Source organism: Bos mutus, chromosome 8, assembly GCF_027580195.1.
Source record: "Bos mutus isolate GX-2022 chromosome 8, NWIPB_WYAK_1.1, whole genome shotgun sequence".
NCBI classification, from domain to species: Eukaryota; Metazoa; Chordata; class Mammalia; order Artiodactyla; family Bovidae; genus Bos; species Bos mutus.
This window is the reverse complement of record NC_091624.1, coordinates 8,948-33,714: the sequence shown is the minus strand read 5'-3', so window position 1 is coordinate 33,714 and position 24,767 is coordinate 8,948. Positions and strand designations below refer to the sequence as shown.

The 24,767-nt window shown below is 45.0% G+C and overlaps 1 pseudogene; it reads right to left on the bottom strand.

The window, feature by feature from the left end:
• Positions 1-688: 688 nt before the first annotated feature.
• LOC102271291 (histone-lysine N-methyltransferase PRDM9-like) lies at positions 689-18,909 on the bottom strand (annotated as a pseudogene).
• Between the last annotated feature and the right edge of the window lie 5,858 nt (positions 18,910-24,767).

Below are 24,767 nucleotides of genomic sequence, written 5' to 3'. Positions count from 1 at the left end.
CACCAAAGGAGAGTTGAGGTCCATAAGGAGGAGAGGCCACACTTCCCAGGAGGCCAGGGAATTCTCTTCCCTGGTGAGTCTGTCTCAAACCCTAGATTCCTCTCCCTGGACCCAGGAACTGACTGTCCAGTGACCTAACTGAGTTGGCTCCAGAATTATGCCTTCCCAGGGGTTCAGCTACCACTGGACCCCACTGCACTCAGTAATAAGGGGGATAAGTACGTAGTCTGGGCTTCAGATTTGTTTGGAGACAAAAATTATCAGAATAGGAGTACAAAAAACCACGAAGGCAATTGGCATGAACATCTCCAGAACACTTAAGAAACCCTCTGCTCTTTATCTACCTCCTCCCCTGTCATGAAAGTGTCATAAAGTGAAACTGTCAAAAAGGTCTATTTAATCAAGTAATTCTGTGCTTATCACACTGTCTTTAAAATATTTATTTATGTATTTATTTTTTCCACTGCACTGTGTCTTAGTTGCAGCATGTGGGAGCTAGTTCCCCAATCAGGTAGTGAGCATGGGTCTCTGCAATGGAGTCTTGGCCACTGGGCCACCTGGGAAGTCTCTCCTCATACTCTTGGGGACTGTAATGGGCCACAGATCTCCTCTGAGGCCCCCTTAGAGCTGAGGCATGGGGTGGCTGCAGTAATCCTCCTGTGCTAAGATGTGGTTTGTTTGTCATGACTCACTCACACTCTCTGCAAACATAGGGCTGCTCCCCTGTGTGTGTCCTCTGGTGTCTGATGAGCCTGAACTTGACACTGAAGCTTTGCCCACACTCCCCGCAAATGTAGGGCTTCTCCCCTGTGTGTGTACTCTGGTGTGTGATGAGATTTATCACTGAAGCTTCGCCCACACTCCCTGCAAACATAGGGCTTCTCCCCTGTGTGTGTCCTCTGGTGTCTGATGAGGGGGGACTTCTGACTGAAGCTTTTTCCACACTCCCCACAAACATAGAGCTTCTCCCCTGTGTGTGTCCTTTGGTGCATGACAAGGAGAGAGACTTCTGACTGAAGCTTCACCCACACTCTCCGCAAACATAGGGCTTCTGCCCTGTGTGTTCTCTCGTGTGTGATGAGACTTGACCGATCCCTGGAGCCTTGCCCACACTCTCCGTACTTGACTTTTATAATCCCTGAGACACCTGCCCCCATAAATAATTTGCCTGTGTCCTCTGGATTCAGTTTCTGGCTTGTGCTGGGCTCTTCTGTGATTCTCTCATGCACTCCAGACCTCCCCACTTGTCCTCTGGGTGAGTAGGAGGAGGCCCTTGAAATCCTCTTCAGCCTTATGCTTTTCAGCAAAGGTTGGGGCCTGTCCTTGGCCTTGCGACCCTCAGGTTTGTCACTTGGGCTGTGTGGATCAGAATATCGCTGCTGCTGATTTTGATTGCCTGGGCAGGGATCCTCTGGTTGCAGGTAGTCTCTTGCAGATGGTCTCAAGAGGGTCTGAGAGGGGTGATTGCGTTGGACGTGTTGGCTGAGGAATTTCTGACTGGAGAAGGCCAGAGAGCAGGAGGCACATGGGTGCATCTTGGCTTCGGTTCTGCTGAAAGAGGAAGCTTTTGGTCAGGTGGCGGGTTTGCCACGGTAAGGCCGCCCCACTGATCATCTAGGTGTTGATGGTGCACGATTTGTCTCCCATCGAGTGTGTCTTTACAGTCCACTTCTCCATCCATTCTTATTCTCTACAGAAATCCAGGAAGCTTGTGTCAAGGGCCTTTTCTACATATCACCCAGACTGGGGACCTTCCAGCAGCATCAGAGGCAGCGTCTCTCCTGATAGAGGTGGATTTACAGGGACCTTTCCCTGTAAGTATCTGAAAAGTCATGTCACAGTGGCCACAGGTATTTTACCCTACTGAGAGATAAGACTTGATGACTTAGGTGGAATCTTCCTGATCGGCTCCCTGTGAGGGGAAAGGGTCTATTAAATTAGGGGCACCTGGCCTGGAGCTCTCTGCATGTGGGAGGCAGCACAGCGGGTGGTTAGAGCAGGTTTGAGTAAAGCTGAATTTATGGCTCCTTGTTCAAAGAGCAGCCTTTGTGTTGATCTCTGCAGGAAGTGGGTTTCAGACTGCTGGAGACCAAGAGGCCCAGGTCCCACTGACTACAGGTCTCTGGCTCCTGCTGCCCCAATTGCTTCATAAATTGCTCCTCTTTCAGTTTTCCATAAATCATAAAATAAAGGCATGTCCTTTCTCAAGCCTCACCTGTATTCATACCTCATTTATTTCATTCAGTCTTACTGCATTTAACATGCACTAGGAAGTCCTATTTAAAAATACATCTCCAGCCAGATTCCTCACACCCTCACTCCCGAGCATCTTTATCCAGCCCACTCTCCCCTCATGTCTGGCAGTGAACTGACCTATGAGCGGAATCCCCACTGCTGTCTCTTCCCAAAAGTGAACGAAAGCATTGTCTTAGCACAGAGAACATGCCACTTGCAGCTGAAAGCCACACGGTTGTTCTGTGTTACCCAGGAAGACTCCTGGGGCGTGCACCTGGACACAGGCCCTGAGGCTTCTGTGTCCCATCCAGCCTCCTTCCTCTCCCTCTGTGCTTCCTCCTGTGACCACTGGCATGGCCTCTATTCCTGGCTCTGGGGCTACAGCACTGGCTGCTCCCCTGCCTGGAATCCTTTCCCACAGGTGTTATCTCTGCAGAGACCCTGCCCACCATCCTGCACCACACCCCACCCTCTGCTCACGCTGATTGGAGGCACTTTCCCTGCACTGGTTTTCCTCAGAGCACCAGCGCCCATCTGGTATGAAGCCCATGGTGCCCCAGGGCAGTGGTTCTGTCTCTTTCAGTGGGTGGAGCCTTGTCTGGCACAGAGTATAAACTCACATGACAACAAACTGATACAGTAACAGAATGCAAATCACTGTACATGTGTCGCTTAGAAATGTGGAGGAAATGAGGAAGAAACAGGTAAAGGTGAGAGAGCTGGTAGGTGCTAGGAAACTTGCTTTTTGCTTCTAGGCCTTTCAGCAGAAGGTGATGTTACATATTTTTCTGCATGAAATATTGAAAATTAGAACTAACATTTTTAATATACAATTTTTCTCTAACAGTCATATGAAATGAATCAAATTCTGAGGCATTTTAATGATGACATGACTGACTTTGGACTGGATTGTATTCTGCTGGAATCGGACCAGAGAGGCTCCCCAGGATGGGGTGGGGCGTTGGAAGAGGGGTGGCGCTCACCTCTCCCGGCCGCGAGCTTGTTCTTCCCCCTGCTGTCCCGCTTGATGCTGAGGTCCCAGCCATACTCGTCCCCATACCAGACCAGCAGCTCGCAGCCTGGCCTGACCACCTGGCAGGTTCGGTAGAAGATCTGCCCTTGATACTGCAAGGCCACCAGGTTCTGCTCCTCGTCGTCCCGGGCACAGTTCACATACCTGGGGTCGAGGCAGGGAAAGGGAAAGAAACCTCAGGTGATGAGTCCCCTCCACTGTCGGGCCATGCCCAGCTCCTTGCCTTCAGGCTCTGAGGCTGCCATGGCTCCCACCCTCATGGGGACCTTCTGTTCACACCTTCGACCAGGCCGTGTGAATTCCTATTTCCAGATCCTGTTTTCGGTCCTCTTCCTGGCTGGAATGCTTTTCTCTCCTTTCCTAATTAGCCATTTTATGAGCCCAGTTCCAGACTCGTCTGCACCTGGGCTGTCCGTGAGGCTGGTGACCTCCAGCTCCTCTAAACTCTGAATTAAGTTCTCTTTCATTCCACAGGGCTTGGTGCTCCTCTGCTAGCATGCAGCCCTCAGCACTCACCCCAGCCTGCCTTCTCTCCCGAGGCTTTCCTCCAATCTCCCCACGTGTATCCAGGGTCATATTCGCTTGCCCACTCCTTCTCATGAAAACTTGGAGACTGCTCTGACATAGCTTGAGACCCATAACAGTGATAGTTTATTCACTTTCTGTCTGCCCTGATGAAAGGAGAGGCCCTCAGAGAATGGCCCTGCTCATGGCCATCCTGGCCCCCATTCCTTCCCAGGCCTCAGGGCCCACTTCTCACTGGAATGGAGCCTGGGGAGGTTGTTGCCCACATGGATTCAAGGCCTCCCATGTTAGGTTATCCTGGAGCTGTGCAGTTACTCAAAAATAGAAAATTAAGATTACTGTTCCTAAAATCAACTGGTTAATGTCTGTCTGCAGTTGTTCTCCAAAACATGGGTTGAGTGACCTGCTTTAGTAATGAAGTTCACTGTCTAAACTGGAACACAAAATGCTTGGTAAGTGCCAGTTAAGTCAGTTTAAGTATCCCGATGTCCAAGGAGAGGTGGCTGCGCGGGCACAGAAGAGCCGAGAGGAGCTACTCCACGTACAAGGTCAGGAGGGGCGGCTGTGAGGAGATACCCCTCGTCCAAGGTAAGGAGCAGTGGCTGGGCTTTTGCTGGAGCAGCCGTGAAGAGACACCCCATGTCCAAGGTAAAAGAAACCCAGGTAAGACTGTAGGTGTTGCGAGAGGCATCAGAGGGCAGACACATAAACCATAATCACAGAAATTGAGTCAATCTAATCACATGGATCACAGCCTTGTCTAACTCAATCAAACTAAGCCATGCTGTGTGGGGCCACCCAAGATGGGTGGGTCATGGTGGAGAGGTCTGACAGAATGTGGTCCACTGGAGAAGGGAATGGCAAAACACTTCAGTATTCTTGCCCTGAGAACCCCATGAACAGTATGAAAAGGCAAAATGATAGGATACTGAAAGAGGAACTCCCCAGATCAGTAGGTACCCAATAGGCTACTGGAGATCAGTGGAGAAATAACTCCACAAAGAATGAAGGGATGGAGCCAAAGCAAAAACAATACCCAGTTGTGGATGTAACTGGTGATAGAAGCAAGGTCCAATGCTGTAAAGAGCAATATTGCATAGGAACCTGGATTGTTAGGTCCATGAATCAAGGCAAATGGGAAGTGGTCAAACAGGAGATGGCAAGAGTGAACATCAACATTCTAGGAATCAGCGAACTAAAATGGACTGGAATGGGTGAATTTAACTCAGATGACCATTATATCTACTACTGCAGGCAGGAATCCCTCAGAAGAAATGGAGTAGCCATCATGGTCAACAAAAGAGTCCAAAATACAGTACTTGGAAAAAAAAAAAAAAAAAAAAAAAGAAAACCAAAATGATCTCTGTTCGTTTCCAAGGCAAACCACTCAATATCACAGTAATCCAAGTCTATGCCCCAACCAGTAATGCTGAAGAAGCTGAAGTTGAACGGTTCTATGAAGACCTACAAGACCTTTTAGAACTAACACCCAAAAAAGATGTCCTTTTCATTATAGGGGACTGGAATGCAAAAGTAAGAAGTCAAGAAATACCTGGAGTAACAGGCAAATTTGGCCTTGGAATAAGGAATGAAGTAGGGCAAAGGCTAATAAAGTTTTGCCCAGAGAACGCATTGGTCATAGCAAACACCCTCTTCCAACAGCACAAGAGAAGATTCTACACATGGACATCACCAGATGGCCAACACTGAAATCGGATTGATTATATTCTTTGCAGTCAAATATGGAGAAGCTCTATACAGTCAGCAAAAACAAGACCGGGAGCAGACTGGGGCTCAGATCATGAACTGCTGCTACTGCTGCTGCTAAGTAGCTTCAGTCATGTCCAACTCTGTGCGACCCCATAGACGGCAGCCCACCAGGCTCCCCTGTCCCTGGGATTCTCCAGGCAAGAACACTGGAGTGGGTTGCCATTTCTTTCTTATTGCCAAATTCAGACTTAAATTGAATAAAGAAGGGAAAACCACTAGACCATTCAAGTATGACCTAAATCAAATTCGTTATGATTATAGTGGAAGTTAGAAATAGATTTAAGGGCCTAGATCTGATAGATAGAGTGCCTGATGAACTATGGACAGAGGGTCATGACATTGTACAGGAGACAGGGATCAAGACCATCCCCATGGAAAAGAAATGCAAAAAAGCAATATGGCTTTACAAATAGCTGTGAAGAGAAGAGAAGCGACAAGCAAAGGAGAAAAGGTAAGATATAAGCATCTGAATGCAGAGTTCCAAAGAATAGCAAGGAGAGATAAGAAAGCCTTCCTCAGCGACCAATGCAAAGAAATAGAGGAAAACAACAGAATGGGAAAGACTAGAGATCTCTTCAAGAAAATTAGAGATACCAAGGAACATTTCATGCAAAGATGGGCTCGATAAAGGACAGAAATGGTATGGACCTAAAAGAAGCAGAAGATATTAAGAGGAGGTGGCAAGAATACACAGAAGAGCTGTACAGAAAAGATCTTCACAACCAAGATAATCACGATGGTGTGATCACTCACCTAGAGCCAGACATCCTGGAATGTGAAGTCAAGTGGGCCTTAGAAAGCATCACTACGAACAAAGCTAGTGGAGGTGATGGAATTCCAGTTGAGCTATTTCAAATCCTGGAAGATGATGCTGTGAAGTACTACATTCAATATGCCAGCAAATTTGGAAAACTCAGCAGTGGCCACTGGACTGGAAAAGGTCAGTTTTCATTCCAATCCCAAAGGAAGGCAATGTCAAAGAATGCTCAAACTACCTCACAATTGCACTCATCTCACATGCTAGTAAAGTAATGCTCAAAATTCTCCAAGCCAGGCTCCATCAGTATGTGAACCATGAACTTCCAGATGTTCAAGCTGGTTTTAGAAAGGGCAGAGGAACCAGAGATCAAATTGGCAACATCCGCTGGATCATGGAAAAATGATGAGAGTTCCAGAAAAACATCTATTTCTGCTTTATTGACTATGCCAAAGCCTTTGACTGTGTGGATCACAATAAACTGTGGAAAATTCTGAAAGAGATGGGAATACCAGACCACTTGACCTGCCTCTTGAGAAACCTGTATGCAGGTCAGGAAGCAGCAGTTAGAACTGGACATGGAACAACAGACTGGTTCCAAATAGGAAAAGGAGTATGTTAAGGTGGTGTATTGTCACCCTGCTTATTTAACTTCTATGCAGAGTACATCATGAGAAACGCTGGACTGGAAGAACCACAAACTGGAATCAAGATTGCCAGGAGAAATATCAATAACCTCAGATATGCAGATGACACCACCCTTGTGGCAGAAAGTGAAGAGGAACTAAAAAGCCTCTTGATGAAAGTGAAAGACGAGAGTGAAAAGTTGGCTTAAAGCTGAACATTCAGAAAATGAAGATCATAGCATCTGGTCCCATCACTTCATGGGAAATAGATGGGGAAACAGTGGAAACAGTGTCAGACTTTATTTTTTGGGGCTCCAAAATCACTGCAGATGGTGACTGCAGCCATGAAATTAAAAGATGCTTACTCCTTGGAAGGAAAGTTATGACCAAATAGATAGCATATTCAAAAGCAGAGACATTACTTTGCCAACAAAGGTTTGTCTAGTCAAGGCTATGGTTTTTCCTGTGGTCATGTATGGATGTGAGAGTTGGACTGTGAAGAAAGCTGAGTGCCGAAGAATTGGTGCTTTTGAACTGTGGTGTTGGAAAAGACTCTTGAGAGTCCCTTGGACTGCAAGGAGATCCAAATAGTCCATTCTAAAGGAGATCAGTCCTGGGTGTTCGTTGGAAGGACTGATGCTGAAGCTGAAAATCCAATACTTTGGCCACCTCATGCGAAGATTTGACTCATTGGAAAAGAGTCTGATTCTGGGAGGGATTGGAGGCAGGAGGAGAAGGGGATGACAGAGGATGAGATGGCTGGATGGCATCACTGACTCTATGGACATGAGTTTGGGTGAACTCTGGGAGTTGGTGACGGACAGGGAGGCCTGGCGTGCTGCGATGGGGTCGCAAAGGGTCGGACATGATTGAGTGACTGAACTGAACTGAACTGAAAGTGTCCCTGGTGAATCTAGACTCAAGTTGTTTTCATGTACTGCAGTTTTGTTCAGCATGTAGACTTGTATTTTGATGTCACATGCTATATTTTAATTTTTTTCTAATGTCTTTTAAAATGAAAGAGCATGATATGAACGGAAAAGAGGTAAGAAGATGTGAAAGCTGTTGAGGTAGCCAGGTTGAGAAGGAAAGGGGTGTGGGCTTGAGGGAGGAGCGACATCTATACACTGCAGACTCACTGCACTCACCTCATCCAGTTGGCCAAAGACGTGTCCTTTCCATCCACATACTCATAGCAGTTTCTCCCTTTGGTGATCTGAGTGTCAGAAAAAGAGTTTCAAGCTTTCTTCTCTCTTTTATTTTTTGGTAGGAAGTAATAGAAGAACTATTTCCCTCTGCTGTCATTGGTGCTCTTCAGCCTGCATAGATTCAACTGCCAGTCAGACCACATGGTAAGCTTCTTAATCATTCCAAGTCTGAGTCTGTTGGTTCATTGAAGGAAAGGGTTCCACAAGGGAGGAGTCACATCTGTGTGCCTGGACCACTGTCTCCCACCTCTCCTCTGACCTTTACATGGAAGTCCTGTGTGCCTGGACCACAGTGTTCCCACCTCTCCTCTGACCTTTAGATAGAAGGCCTGTGTGTGTACCACAGTGTTCCCACCTCTCCTCTGACCTTTAGATAGAAGGCCTGCGTGTGTGTACCACGGTGTTCCCACCTCTCCACTGACCTTTAGATAGAAGTGCGGTGTGTGTGTACCACAGTGTTCCCACCTCTCCTCTGACCTTTAGATAGAAGGCCTGCGTGTGTGTACCACGGTGTTCCCACCTCTCCTCTGACCTTTAGATAGAAGTGCGGTGTGTGTGTACCACGGTGTTCCCACCTCTCCTCTGACCTTTGGATGGAAGGCCTGCGTGTGTGTACCACGGTGTTCCCACCTCTCCTCTGACCTTTGGACGGAAGGCCTGTGTTCACGCCCAGTGCACACAGTACACAGGGCTGACCATGTCATTGCTGACCGTGTCATCACCATTGGTGTCCTCCCATGTAGACATGAAGTACCCCCCACCCTCACCACCCACAAGTGATTAGAGGCCAGAGGACAGGGAAATAGGGGTGTTTCTCACCAGCCAGGAGTATCCACTGTGGGCGGCCCCTTTGTCATCTGTAATCTGGCCCTCGTAGGGGCCAAAGTGCAGGCCCAGTGGCAGATCGGATGCCTCGTTCCACACTCCAAGCCCAGCCTCAGGGATGCCCGACAGTCTGATACTTAACCCAGGGGGCAGAGTGAGGGCTGAGCGGTTGGCATGCCCCTTTTCCACTGCACAGTCCTTTACAAAGGTTGAGGGCCCGTGGGCAGCACAGATGTCGATGAAGAAGCTCTGACACTCCTCACAATCTGGAGGTGAGAGCAACAGGGATGAGGGGAGGTACAGTGATGTTGCTGGTCGTAAAGACCTTCAGAAAGAACTACGGCACTCACGGCATGTGGCCTCGATCCTGCACCCCAAGTCATAGAGGAAGGGGATAATTGGGGAACCAAATGGTGAGGTGAGGTTATTGGACCAGGGCCTTGTAGCCCCTTCTTCATGAGCAGGCCAGCGGGGTCACTCACAGAGGTAGTCGTCATCCAGGGGCTCGCTGACCTCTTGGTACACAAGACCCTCTCTTTCTCGTAGACTGTACCTCTTCACTCCAGTCTCCTTTCTTCTGCGTTCTAAGATGGAGAACAGAAGTTAAACAAGGCTGGTGGGGTCTGGAGAGTTAGTCCCTGTTTTATCAGAAAGTGTGAGATCTCCTACCTGTCCATCTATACACTTTATTAAAATTTTATTACATTTATTTTTCAAGCTTTTACTTTCATATTTTTATGTTTTAATGTTACATTTATTGGCCACACTACATGGCTTGTGGGATCTTAGTTCCCCGACCAGGAATGGAACCCACACTTCCTGCAGTGGAAGCGGGGGAGTCTTAACCACTTAACCACCAGGAAGTCCCTTCTCTATGCTTTGTTTCTTCTCCCTTTAACTCCTGGTTCAGGAGACTGAGTCTCCTCACTGACCACAGATGCCCAGTTCAGTGTTAGCTTCCTGTACTTCCCATTAGTAGGTTTAACTTCTCAACCTTCTTACTTAGGAAATAGTTCACTGACACATGTACTCAGAAAACATACATTGAGGGCACATGACACGTAAGGCATTGAGCAGAGGTCTGGGCATAAACACTAACGAAGTGCGGTCCCTATGATCACAGCTCGATTTATTGAACTACTTGTAGGTGTCAGACTTTTGCATTTTTGTAAGGCTTTCAAGCACTGTATGAGTTATGTATCCTTATCTTCACTTTACAGATGAGCATTCAGACCTCAGAAAATGTATAAGATTTTCCCAAGGCCCCAGTGCTAACTTCATGTTTCAGATCAGTCCAGCTTAAACCCATGCCTGCCTAAAGTCCATGCCACACACCTAGGCCATACTTATTAGTTTTTCTATAGTGATGAGAGGAACTAATTAGAGGAACCCCCCAAGTTTTCTCTTATCGACTTTTTGTCTGGGGTGCTGTTCAGGGGGTCCTTGCTTTTCTGGGAGGGGGCACCAGTTTCTGAGTCTGCTTGCAGCCACTTGTCTTCAGCAATTTTGCTGCTCCTGGCAATTCCTTCAAACTAGATTCCTTACTTAATGGTGCCCTGGACATTCCCTTCCATGTGAGTAAAAGACAACATTCATTTCTTTAGTTCTTTAGGACTTTATGAAGTGTTTTCACATGCATGACTTTAGTTAATACTTTGACAGTTCTTGGAAATACCTGATGGAGGGGGTGGACATGAACACTGGAGTGTAAAACAAGGACCTAAGAGGATAGTGAATCAAAGCTAGAATTCATATCTTAAGGTTCCCTTCAGCTTTCTGCATAAAAGTGAGAACAAGGCAGGGAGAATAGCTGGAAGTCAGAGAAAGAAGAGGGTAAGGGCTCGTAGAGAAATCCGGGGGGTTTTCTATTAATTAGCGGACCTTTGATGGATGAGGAAGTACGGAAAATTACAGAGGGGATAAAACACATCTGGGAAATAAGGTGACAAACCAGTGAGATTGAGAAGAGAAAAGACGATCGGCAGAAACACATTTAGACAATGAAGAAAATGAGCTGAAAGTTGCAGGTTGCCATGTCCTCTTAGAGACAATGTTTGGAATTAAAGTAGCTGGTCTCATCAATTCTCCTTGAACAAGGCCGTATGACTAGCTGGTTCTCCTCAGTTTCCTGATCCATAAATTGGTATACATGCTAATTCTTAATGTTATAGTGGACATGAAATTTAATAACATTCAACAAATCATTGTGTGAGCTATTTAATACAGTATGAATGTGAGCGTACACCCCTGCCATCAATTTATCCCCCTAAACTCCCTCTATATTTGAAGTCTAGCTTACAGATACCCTCTTCAGCATTCTTTGACCTTCCTACTCCTAGATGAATGTTTAAATGTGCAGTCACTCATTCAAAAAACATTCAGGGGGCCCTCAGGGGCTTTGAGCTGGGCCTGGACTTCTGAGAATTAACGGGTATGGGCTAGGCTCTCAAAGCTCACAACACAGGGGGCAGGCTAAACAAATGATTCCAAACAGGAGAGTTGCCTAATAGGAGCTCAGAGGAAGGAGTTGTTACTTCCTCCTACAAGAATGAGCATTTGAAATGATGCCCAGATGATGAGTTTCTACTCAAAAGCAGGTAACCTATGTGAAGTCCTTCAGTCATTTTCTTATTTGTTGCTTTTCAGTCATAAACCTGAGGCTTGTCAAGGCTGTGAGTTGCTTCCTCTTATTGGTGTGGGAGGCTCTGAGGTAGGGATCCTGTCACCTTCTTCATCCTGGACCGTCCACTCTACACACTGCCTAACATGTTCTTAAGCTTCTTCATCTTGGACCGTCCACTCTCTAGACTGCCCAACATGTCCTTCAGCTTCTTCATCTTTCACTGGCCACTCTACAAAGTGCCCAACGTGTCCTTAAGCTTCTTCATCCTGGACTGTCCTCTCTTAAAATCTGCCCAGCATGTCCTTAAGCTTCTTCATCTTTGACCATCCACTTTACAAACTGCCCAACATATCCTTAAGCTTCCCTTAGTCAGATGTCTTAGCATATCCCTCCCTAGCACAGCAGGAATAAGTTTCATAGAACTATGGAAGTTTTAATCAGTTTGTAAGGGGTTTAGAGAATGTGCTTTGGATTAGATTGCACTACCAGTGATACTGTGATCTCAGGCATATAATCAAATGTTTTTTACCTCATTTTTTGGATCTATAATGGTGATAGCTATATACCTACTTATAGGTACTATAGGATTGTTTTAAGGTTTTTTTATGTGAATAAGTAAGTTTATTCACATAAAATGCTTTAAAGTCTGAAATATTGTAAAAATAATGTAACAATAGAACAGCCTACTATTGTTGCTGTTGTTACTAGGTATAAAGATGATGATGATATCAGACATTGTGCTAAAGATTCAGGACAGGAAGGCAGCAGTCTCCAGGATCTCTGTGTTTTCTCCTATTCTCATCTGTGACTGGAGGAGGATATTTTGGCAACAGGATTTGGGAAATACTCACCTTCTGGTGTTTACTGTGCTCCACTCTGAAGGCCATTGAAAAAGGTTTACCTAAAAAATGAGAATCAGTGTTTTTGTTGGTAAATGTTTCCAAACTCTGGGCATTCTAATTAAGGACACATAATTCTGAGCCAGAGAGTGACAAAGACAATGATCACCAAAGGAGGAATGGAAAATTTCTGTATCATCAACTCCTATGCTTCCACTGGGAGCATTACATAATTTTCTTACAATTAAAAAAAAAAAAAAACATGAAACCTCATCTATGCCTCATCTGATGCTCATAAGTATCTAATAAGTTTACTAGCCTTTCATGACAAAAATACTCAACAATGTAGAAATAGAAGGAGGTGATTGCAATATAATAAAGGTCACATATGAAAAGTCTACCTCTAACATCATAGTCATCAGTGAAAAGCTGAAATAAGATCCAGAAAAAAAGGCAAGGATGCCCATTCTCAACATTTCTATTCACCATAACATTAGAAGTCCTAGCCAGGGCGTTAGATTAGAAAAGGAAACAAAAGGCTGCCACTTGGAAAGAAAGAAGTAAAATTATGTCTGTTCACAGGGGACATGATTTTATGTGCAGAAAAATATTTAAAATTCCACACACACAAAAAAACCTGCACAGAGTGTTGCACAGTACAAAATCAACATTCAAATATCTTTCCCTGCATGAACAACGACTATTTCAAAAAGGAAAATAAGAAAACAATCCTATTTATTTTTTATTTTTTTAAAGCTATAGTCTAGAGCGAAAATTAAAAAAAAAATTATTTTTATTTATTTGTTTGTGCCAGGTCTTTGTTGTGGCATTTGTGATCTAGTTCTCTGACCAGGGCCTGAACCCAAGTTCTCTGCATTGGGAGTGTGGAGTCTTAGCCACTTGACAAATAATCTTATTTATAATAGCATCGAAAAGAATGAAGTAATTAGGAGTAAACTTAAGGAGATGAAAGACTTATACATTGAAAACTACAACTTATTGCTGAAAGGAATCTGACATAGTAAATAGACAGCTGTCTCATGTTTATGGATTTAGAGGCTTAATATTATTAAGTTGTTCATACTACTCAAAACAATTTAAAGATTCAATGCAATTCCTATTAAAATCCCAATGGAAGTTTTTTCAGATATAGAAAATCCATCCTACAGTTAACACGGAATCTCAGAGCACCCCAAATAGGCAAAACAATCTTAGAAAGAACAGCAAAGCTGGAGGCCTCTGATTTCAGAACATATTACAAAGGTACAGTAACCAAAAGAGTATAGTTTTGGCAGAAAATGTGTGCTTAGTCCCTCAGTCTTCTTGACTATTTGTGACCTTTTGGATGATAGCCCACCAGGCTCCTCTGTCCAGGGGATTTCTCAGGCAAGAATACTGGAGGGGGTTGCCATTTCCTTCTCCAGGGGATCTTCTTAACCCATGGATTGAACCTGCATCTCCTGTGTCTCCTGTATTGAAGGCAGATTCTTCAGCTGCTGAGCCACTGAGGAAGCCGGCTGGCATAAAGACAGATATGTCAATCAATGGAACAAAATAGACAGCCAGAAATAAACTCTTGGATACATGGTCTAATGATCTTCATCAAGGGTGTCAAGATAACGGGGAAAGTTTAATCCCTGTAATGCATGGTGCTGGGGAAACAAAATATCCATATGCAAAATAATGAACATCTTACATCATGAAGTAAAATCAACTCAGAATGGATTAAAGACCTAAATGCAAGATTTGATAAGACTCTTAGAAGAAAACAAGGGTGAAGCTTCACGACACTGAATCAGCAATGATTTCTTAGATACAGTACCAAGTGCACAAGTATTAGTAACAAAGTAAAAATAGACAAATGAGACTACATTAATCTTAAAACCTCTGTGCAGCAAAGGACACAGTGAACAGAGTGAAAAGGCCACTTACAGAATGGTAGAAAATAGTTGTAAAATATGTATCTGATAAGGGGTTAATAAGCATATACCAATATGAAGGCTACCTACAAGCCAGGAAGAGAACCTGATTGACCATAATGGCACCCTGATATCAAACGTCCATGCTCCAACATTGTAAGAAAACAAATTTCTGTGGTTTAAGGCATGCAGTCTGTTTTGTTATGGCAGTCTGAGCTGACCTAACACAGTGAGAGAAGGAATTGAGTAGACATTTCTCCAAAGAAGATACACAAATGGCCAAAAAACATATGAAAAGATGTTCAATATTACTAATCAATAGGGAAATACAAATTAAAACCACAATGGAAATTATCTCATACCTTCTGTGATGGGCAATATGAATAAGAAGACAGTAGCAAGTTTGATAAGGATATGGAGAAATTGGAACCCTTATACACTATTGTTGGCAATGTAAAATGTTGCAAGCTTTATAGAAAACAGTATGGAGTTTCCACAGAAAATTAGAACTGCGGTATGATCTAGAAATCCAACTCAAGAGTATATTTCCATAAAAAATTGAAAGTGAGATATTGAATAAATAGTGTGTACAGGTATGGCCATTGCCACATTATTCCCAGTTGGCAAGATGTGTAAGCAACCTAAATGTTCATTGGTGGATAAACAGATAAAGATTATATATATCTTATGTCTGTTATATCCACATGAACACATGGAATATTTTTAAGCCTTAAACAAGAATTCTGTCATATGCTACATTATGGATGGGCCTTGATGATATTATACTAAGTGAAATGAACCAATCAAAAAAGACAAGTATTGCCTGATTCCACTTCTATGAGGTATCTAAATCAATCAAATCCCTGGAAACAGAAAATACAATTGTGGTTGCCAAGGGCTATGAGGATGAAGGATTGGAGAATTGTTGCTCAGTGGGTTAGGGCTTCAATCACACAAGATGGAACATTTCTACAGATTTGTTGTACAGCAGTGTGTATATATGGGAGAAGGCAATGGCACCCCACTCCAGTACTCTTGCCTGGAAAATCCCATGGATGGAGCCTGGTAGGCTGCAGTCCATGGGGTCGCTAGAGTCGGACACAACTGAGCAACTTCACTTTCACTTTCCACTTTCATGCATTGGAGAAGGACATGGCAACCCACTCCAGTGTTCTTGCCTGGAGAATCCCATGGACGGAGAAGCCTGGTAGGCTGCAGTCCATGGGGTCGCACAGAGTCAGACATGACTAAAACGACTTAGCAGCAGCAGCAGCAGGAGGAGAAGGCAATGGCACCCCACTCCAGTACTCTTGCCTGGAAAATCCCATGGACGGAGGAGCCTGGTAGGGTGCAGTCCATGGGGTCGCTAAGAGTCGGACATGACTGAGCGACTTCACTTTCACTTTTTACTTTCATGCATTGGAGAAGGAAATGGCAGCCCACTCCAGTGTTCTTGCCTGGAGAATCCCAGGGATGGGGGAGCCTGGTGGGCTGCCGTCTATGGGGTCACACAGAGTCGGACACGACTGAAGTGACTTAGCAGTTAGCAGTTTAGCAGTAGCAGTGTGTATATATGGGAGAAGGCAATGGCACCCCACTCCAGTACTCTTGCCTGGAAAATCCCAGGGACGGGGGAGCCTGTGGGCTGCTCTCTATGGGGTCGCACAGAGTCGGACACGACTGAAGCGACTTAGCAGTAGCAGCAGCAGTGTGTATATATATCCCCGGTGGCTCAGCAGTAAAAAATCTGTCTGCAATGCAGGAGATGCAACAGACTCAGGTTCAATCCCTGGGTTGGGAAGATCACCTGGAGCAGGAAATGGCAACCCACTCCAGGATTCTTGCCTGGAGAATTCCATGGACAGAGGAGCCTGGTGGCTACAGTCGGTGGGTATGCAGAGTCGGACACGACTGAGCGATTAACACTATGGCCACTAACTCTAATGTGTATATAGTTAGCAACAGTGTACCATACACTCAGAAATTGTTAAGAAAGTAAATAAAGATGTGCAGAGGTATGGTGAACCATGGCATATGTATTCCCTACGAAGAATCTCTCTTCATGTGAAAACCTTTGCAGACAACCAAATGTTTGGTTTCCATGTCTCTTACACTAGTTTTAATAACCTAAGGGAGTAGTGGGACTTCCCTGGTGGCATGGTGGATGAGAATCTGCCTGCCAGTGCAGAGGACACAGGTTCACTGGCTGGTCCAGGAAGATTCCACTTTCTGTGGGGCCACTAAGCCTGTGTGTCACAAGCTACTGAGCCTGCACGTGCTCTGCAATGAGAAGCCACTCACGCAACCAGAGAAAGCCCATCACAGTCACGAAGACCTCACTGCAACCAGAGAAAGCCTGTGCACAGCCATGAAGACCTCACCGCAACCAAAGAAAGCCCATTACAGTCAAGAAGACCTCACTGCAACCAGAGGAAGCCCATCACAGCCACGAAGACCTCACCACAACCAGAGAAAGACTGTGCACAGCCACGAAGACCTCACCGCAACCAGAGAAAGCCCGTGCACAGCCACGAAGACCCAGTGCAGCCAAAACTACAAAATTAATTTTTAAAAATCTGGGAGAACAGAAATCCATAGATGGAGAATCATAGAACTATCTAAATTGTTTTCTCCAGTCTAGGCAGATTAACTCTTCTAAACTGTTTGAGCAGCAGAAGAGGAAGTGAGCTGCTCACTTCTATTGTATAATGAGTGTACTTCATTTTATTTACCTGATGCTGTCTCTGGTCAGTGAAATATGGGAAAGATCAGGGAGAATAAATAGTTCTCTCAAACCCTTTCCCAGAATTAAAACAAAGAATTAGTTTAACCTTAGGGTAAGAAGATCATGTGGTGTTGTTTTATATACATACATATATAATGTATCTTGACATAATATGTTAATCATTCCCTCTTCTAAGAGATTTAATCCAATAACCTAATTATTATGAGATTAGCATTAAATCTCTTTGGTGAATTTATAGTCTAAGGTTTATTTAATTGCCTTTCATTAAGAATGTTTAGCAAAAATAATTCTTTTTAAAAAGAATGATAAATTTTAAACATAAAACTTTTGAGAATTACACTGGAAAACCTATACATTCATCTTCATTCAGGCTGATCTCAATATTCAGCCACAATCACTTTGGAATGCTGAAAATTATGTTTTCTTTGCTAATGGCTGAGAAGTAGTTGAGACCTAAGCCCAAGCTGGTTTCAGGAAGACACCTCCAAATCCTCCTGGCCCCTCACCTTGCTGCCTTGGTGTCCATTCTTCATCAGAATCCTTAATGTCATTTACCTGGGGTTTGATGACCTGCCTGCGGTGATGCATGAAAGCTGGTCGAGTGGCTCTGAAACCTGGAAAGAAACAAAGTGTGTGTTCTACCAGGGGGAACAAAGCACAGAAGCAATGGAAAGTGTCACAAAATCAGGGAAATCAATAAGATGGGCTGGGAGAATCTAGAACAAGGAAAGAGGTGAGCTCTGCACTGCAGGGTCAACCTCCATTTGGTAGAAAACAATAAAAATTTCCTCCAGGTTAGTCTCCACACAAAAGGGAACTGTGAGCAGATGAAGCCACCTAAGAGAGGGCCAAGTAAACACTGAGGGTGAAGACCTGTTTCATGTTTCCCAGGCTCACAGGCACCCAGCACTTCCTGTTACCTATAGTAATCAGCACTTCATAGTTCCTTTTCACATTCCTATATCGGATTTTTCCCATTCTCCCATCTCTTCCCATTCTTCCTTGGAGAAGTATATGGAGATGTCTTTGAAAGCATCTTTGGCCTAAGGAAAATAATAGATTTCATCAGTGATTTACTAATCTAAGTCAGACCTTAGAGCTGGGCCTTCTCTCCACCTTTTGTGCAGGGAGTAGCCTGAAGCTCGGAGAAAGCAATGGCACCCCACTCTAGTACTCTTGCCTGGAAAATCCCACGGACGGAGGAGCCTGGTAGGCTGCAGTCCATGGGGTCGTAAAGAGTCGGACACCACTGAGTGACTTCACTTTCACTTTTCACTTTCATGCGTTGGAGAAGGAAATGGCAACCCACTCCAGTGTTCTTGCCTGGAGAATCCCAGGGATGGGGTAGACTGGTGGGCTGCCGTCTATGGGGTCACACAGAGTTGGACACGACTGAAGTGACTTAGCAGCAGCAGCAGCAGCAGCCTGAAGCTACTGGATGGTCTCTGTGAGACAGGCAGGCAGACTTTCCTTCCCACCTGTGTTCTGGTTAACTGAACAAACACTGAGTATTTTCCTAATTCTCCCTGGACACAAAGCAGCTGACGATGCTAGTGTCCTGTTTTGTCCCACTCCACCCCACCATCTAAGACAGGACCAGGCATTCCCACCCTGTTACATTCACAGAGTTCACTCAGCTGCCCAGGCAAGCAGGCTGTGGTCCTTCAGGGACCAGTGCCATGTCCTTCATATAGAGCTGGCTTAGAGGTGGACTTTGCTGCCTCTGCCTCTCACCGTGGGCTTCCACTCTGTTCTCCCAGCATCTCCCTCAGTGCTCTCCTCTGGAGACCTGTTTGGCCTCATGGCCATGGGACTGCCTCAAAGCCAAGGTGCCTGTGGAAGAAAGGTGCTGAGATAGCCCAGACCACTGTCCAGAGCCTGGTCTGTCTTCCTTGGGTGGAGTGTCCAGGGCAGGAAGGTGAGGGGAAAGTTGGGGTGAGAGTATTGGTGGGATGGATGGATCCTGACTAGCTATGACAGACTAGCCTAATGTCAATTAGATTTGGTTTCTTTGGTTCCCCTACAGTTCAGCCCCTCTGAAGAAAGGCCCTGGGAGGGACACGTCTGTGGGTGACAGTGAGTCCTGAGGAGACCTGGAAGCCCGTAACTGCTGGACTGGGGTCAGGCTGAAATCAAGGCTCTGTTCCAGTGTAGGAGAGGGAATATTTCTCCAAGAAGAGTTTTGAGGATCTCCTCCTGGGGACTCAGAAAAATATCGGCATAACGTGGGTTCTACGTCTAAGGGACAAGTTGCTTGGCTTGAGGAGATCTGGGTCCCACAGGCAGAAGGAACTGGGGTCCTCAGACAGAGGGGACCAGGGATCTTTTTACTGATGTAGAATGCGCAGGGTGAGAGAACTTGGGATCTTTGAAGCTGAGGAAATCGGGGGTTTCTTACTAAGGGGCTTTAGGTCTCCGACAGGCAGGATAGTTAGGGTCTTGAGGAGGAAAAGTTTTAAGAGCTCCCAGGCTGAGGTATTCAGTGTCTCCGAGGTTAAGGAAATTTTGTCTCTCTGTGGGTGCTATTTTTAGGGTGCCTCAGGCTGAGGGGAACTGGGGTTACTCTAGGTATTTGAGGGTCGCAGAATTAGGGGATTCAATGTTTCTGTGGGTTAAGGGACTTGTAGTCCTTGTGGCTGACGAGACGCAAGCCCCCTTCAGGTTAAGACCCAGGTTTCTCAAAGCTGATGGGTTTTGGGGCCTCCTACCCTGGAATTTGAAGCCATCAGGCTAAGGGTTTACGAGGGTTGCACAGGGAACGTACCCATCAGTCTCCCCGCTGTCCTGTCGCGCTGCCCACCCTGTCCTGGGAAGCGCTAGTAGCTCAGTGATGTCCAGTCCTCCAGCGCTGAGGCGAAGTGAAGGGCCAGCAGCCGGCCTGTACCCTATTAGGCACAAGCGACCAATCGGCGTTGTGACTGAGGCAGTTTGGCCAATAGGCGCCGGGAGTGTGCGGAGCGCAATGGAGGCCCCGCCCCACTGCTTGAGAATTGGCTGCGCTGGGGGCCTGTCAAGAAGCCTCCAGCGCGCAGGCGCACCTTGGCCATTTCCTTTGCTTGTTTCCACGCGTGGCCTCTTAGGCCTGGATCCTCAAGTGGGCGGATTGTTCTCAGGCTGGATGTTTCTGTCCAGTGCCCTCACCTGGAATCTCGGCTCCACCAGACTGTAGTCGTGCTCCAGGACTTTCACCTAGGCCCACCTGTGCCCTACCTTGTCAAATCTAGTTTTGGCAAGAGCTCTATGTGGTGCTGCTGCTAAGTCACTTAGGTCGTGTCCGACTCTGTGCAACCCCATAGACGGCAGCCCACCAGGCTCCCCCGTCCCTGGGATTCTCCAGGCAAGAACACTAGAGTGGGTTGCCATTTCCTTCTCCAATGCATGAAAGTGAAAAGTGAAAGTGAAGTCACTCAGTCCTGTCCGACCCTTAGCGACCCCATGGACTGCAGCCCACCAGGCTCCTCCGTCCATGGGATTTTCCAGGCAAGAGTACTGCAGTGGGGTGCCACTGCCTTCTCTCTATGTGGTGAGTACTCTATTATTCAGGGGAAAACGGTGTAATTAACTACATTCTAATGAGACACAAGATAGACAACATTTAGGCAAAGATTTAAACATAACGCAATAAATAAGTATGTTAGAAAAAACTTGGAGGATTTTTAACCTGAAAGTAGCAGTGGCACTGATGAGTCATCTGCATGTTTAATGTAGGTATAAAAAGCCTTCAGAAATGAGGCATAAATCAAACCTCAAAGCCTTGCAAGTGTTTTTTGGAAAAGGAGGCACAGAGCTGGAGGACAAAGGATCCACAGAGCTGAGTTTGCTTGACACCTACTGGTTTCACAAGATAAAATAGGGCCACTGTTTCTGGCCCTTAGCTAGCTTTGCTCACAGAAAAATAATGTGATTTCGATGTATTGGAAGCAAGACAACTGACTGTATATTTAGTATCAAGTGGTGGTTGGGAGTCTGGATGGAAAAATGTTACCAGAAAGTGAGTTAACCTCTTGGTGGGTGTTGAGCCAGAAGATACAACCCAGCCAAAGCTCATGGGAAGGAAAAGTGTATTACTTGCAGAGCTATGGAGAACACCATGGAGCTTTCCAGAGCAGTATCTCTCTAAACCACAAATTTGGGGAAGCTTTAATCTATGGGTACAGGCATGTTCAGGCTTCCGTGGTGGCTCAGATGGTAAACAGTCTGACCACAGTAGAAGACCTGGGTTCAATCCCTAAGTGGGGAAGATCCCCAGAGGAGGGTGTGGCAGTCCACTCCAGTATTCTTGCCTGGAGAATCCCATGGACAGAGGAGCTTGGTGGTCCATGGGGTTACAAAGAGTCAGACATGAGTGAGTGTCTAACACGTTACCTTTACAGGCATGTTCATTAAGGGTCTTGGTCTGTGGCACACCCCAAGCTTCAGTTGACTGAAGTCTTGAGAGTCAGAACCAGTCACCATTAGCATCCCTTACATTACAGCTGGTCTGGTATAGATATAGATATCTAATCTTGATATAGATACAGATATCTATTCTCCTTCATGTTCTTTCCCCTTATCAGTTCAGTTCTTTCAGTCACTCAGTCATGTCTGACTCTTTGTGATTCCATGGACTGCAGTATGCCAGGCTTCCCTGTCCATCAGTAACTTCCAGAGCTTGCTCAACTCATGTCCAATGATTGGTGATGCCATCTAACCACCTCATCCTCTGTCGTCCGCTTCTCCTCCTTCCTTCAATCTTTCCCAGCATCAGGGTCCTTTCCATTCAGTCCTTCGCATCAGGTGACCAAAGTATTGGAGCTTCAGCTTCAACATTAGTCCTTCCAATGAATATTCAGGACTGATTTCCTCTAGGATGGACTGGTTGGATCCCCTTGCAATCCAAGTGACGCTCAAGAGTCTTCTCCAACACCACAGTTCAAAAGCATCAATTCTTCAGTGCTCAGCTTTCTTTATAGTCCAACTCTCACATCCATACATGACTACTGGAAAAGCCATAGTTTTGACTAGATGGACCTCTGTCGGCAAAGTAACGTCTCTGCTTTTTAATATGCTGTCTAGGTTGGTCATAACTTTTCTTCCAAGGAGCAAGCGTCTTTGAATTTCATGGCTGCAGTCACTATCTGCAGTGATTTTGGAGCCCAAGAAAATAAAGTCTGTTACTGTTTCAATGGTTTCCCCATCTATTTGCCATGAAGTGATGGAAATGAATGCCTTGATCTTCATTTTCTGAATGTTGAGTTTTAAGCCAGGTTTTCACTCTCCTCTTTCACTTTCATCAAGAGGCTCTTTGGTTCTGCTTCACTTTCTGCCATAAGGATGGTGTCATCTGTATATCTGAGGTTATTGATACTTCTCTCGGCAATCTTGATTCCAGCTTATGCTTCATCCAGCTTGGCATTTTGCATGGTGTACTCTGCACATAATTAAGTAAATGGTGACAGTATACAGCCTTGATGTACTCCTTTCCCGATTTAGAACCAGTCCGTTGTTCCATGTATGGCTCTAACTGTTGCTTCTTGACCTTCATATGGATTTATCAGGAGGCAGGTAAGGTGGTCTGGTATTCCCATCTTTTGGGAATTTTCCAAGAGTTTGTTGTGATCCACACAGTCAAAGGCTTTGGCGTAGTCAATAAAGCAGAGGTAGATGTTTTTCTGGACTTTTGCTTTTTCTATGATCCAGTGGATGTTGGCGTTTTGATCTCTGGTTCCTCTGACTTTTCTAAATCCAGCTTGACCATGTGGAAGTTCTTGGTTCACATATGTTGAAACCTCACTTGGAGAATTTTGAGCATTACTTTGCTAGCATGTGAGATGAGCACAATTGTGCAATAGTTTGAACATTCTTTGGCAGTCCCTTTCTTTGGGGTTGGAATGAAAACTGACCTTTTCCAGTCCTGTGGCCACTGCTGAGTTTTCCAAATTTGCTGGCATATTGAGTGCAGCACTTTTAAAAGCATCATCTTTTAGGACTTAAGATTTCTCAGTTGGAATTCTATCACCTCCACTAGCTTTGTTCATAGTGATGCTTCCTCAGGCCCATTTGACACCACATTCCAGGATGTGTGGCTCTAGGCGAGTGATAACACCATGGTGATTATTTGGGTCATTAAGATCTTTTTTCTATAGTTCTGTGTATTCTTACCACCTCTTCTTAATATCTATTGCTTCAGAAATGGTCCATACCATTTCTGTCCTTTACTGTGCCCATCTTTGCATGAAATGTTCCCTTGGTATCTCTAATTTTCTTAAAGAGATCTCTAGTCTTGCCCATTCTCTTTTTTCCCTCTATTTTTTTTTGCATTGTTCACTTAAGAGGTTTTTTTATATCTCCTTGCTATTCTTTGGAACTCTGCATTCGAATGGGTATATCTTTTTCCTTTTCCTTTAGCTTCTTTTATTTTCTCAGCTATTTGTAAGGTCTCCTTAGACAACCCTTTTGCCTTTCTGCATTTCATTTTGGTGGATAGTTTTGATCATGGCCTCCTATACAATGTTAGGAACCTCTGTACATAGTTCTTCAGGCACTCTGTTTATCAGATCTAATCCATTGAATCTATTTTTCACTTCCTCTGTATAATCATAAGGGATTTGATTTAGGTCATTCCTGAATGCCCCAGGGGTTTCCCCTACTTTCTTCAACTGAAGTCTGAATTTTGCAATGAGGAGGTCATGATATGAGCCACAGTCAGCTCCTGGTCTTGTTTCTGCTGACTGTATAGAGCTTCTCCATCTTTGGCTGCAAACAACATAATCAGTCTGATTTTGCTATTGACCGTCTCATGATATCCATGTTTAGAGTCTTCTTTTGGGTTGTTGGAAGATGGTGTTTACTATGACCAGTGTGTTTTCTTTGCAAAACTCTGTTAAACTTTGCCCTGCTTCATTTTGTACTCCAAGGCCAAACTTGCCTGTTACTCCAGGTATCTCTTGACTTCCTACTTAAAAAAAAAATATATATATATATATATATATATTTTATTTTAATTGGAGGCTGATTACTTTACAGTATTATGGTGGTTTTTGCCATACATTGACATGAGTCAGCCATGGGTGTACATATGTCCCCCTGTCCCAAAGCCCCCCCAACTTCCCTCCCCATCCCACCCCTCTGGGTTGTCACAGTACACCAGCTTTGAGTGCCTTGTTTCATGCATCGAACTTGCCTAGTCATCTGTTCCACATAGGGTAATATACATGTTTCAATGCTATTCTGTCATATCATCCCACTCTTTCCTTTTCCCATAGAATCCTTAAGTCTGTTCTTTACACCTTGTCTCTTTTGCTCTTGTGTATAGGGTCGTTGTTACCATCTTTCTAAATTCCATATATATGTGTTAATATACCGTATTGGTGTTTTTCTTTCTGACTTACTTCACTCTGAATAACAGGCTCCAGTTTCATCCACCTTATTAGAACTGACTCAAATGTATTCTTTTTAATGGCTGAGTAATATTCCATTGTGTATATGTACTACAACTTTCTTATCCATTCATCTACCTATGGATATCTAGGTTGCCTCCATGTCCTAGCTACTCTAAACAGTGATGCAATGAACATTGGGGTAGGGGTGTCTCAGTTCTGGTTTCCTCAGTGTGTATGCTCAGCAGTGGGATTGCTGGGTCATATGTCCATTCTATTTCCAGGTTTTTAAGGAATCTCTAC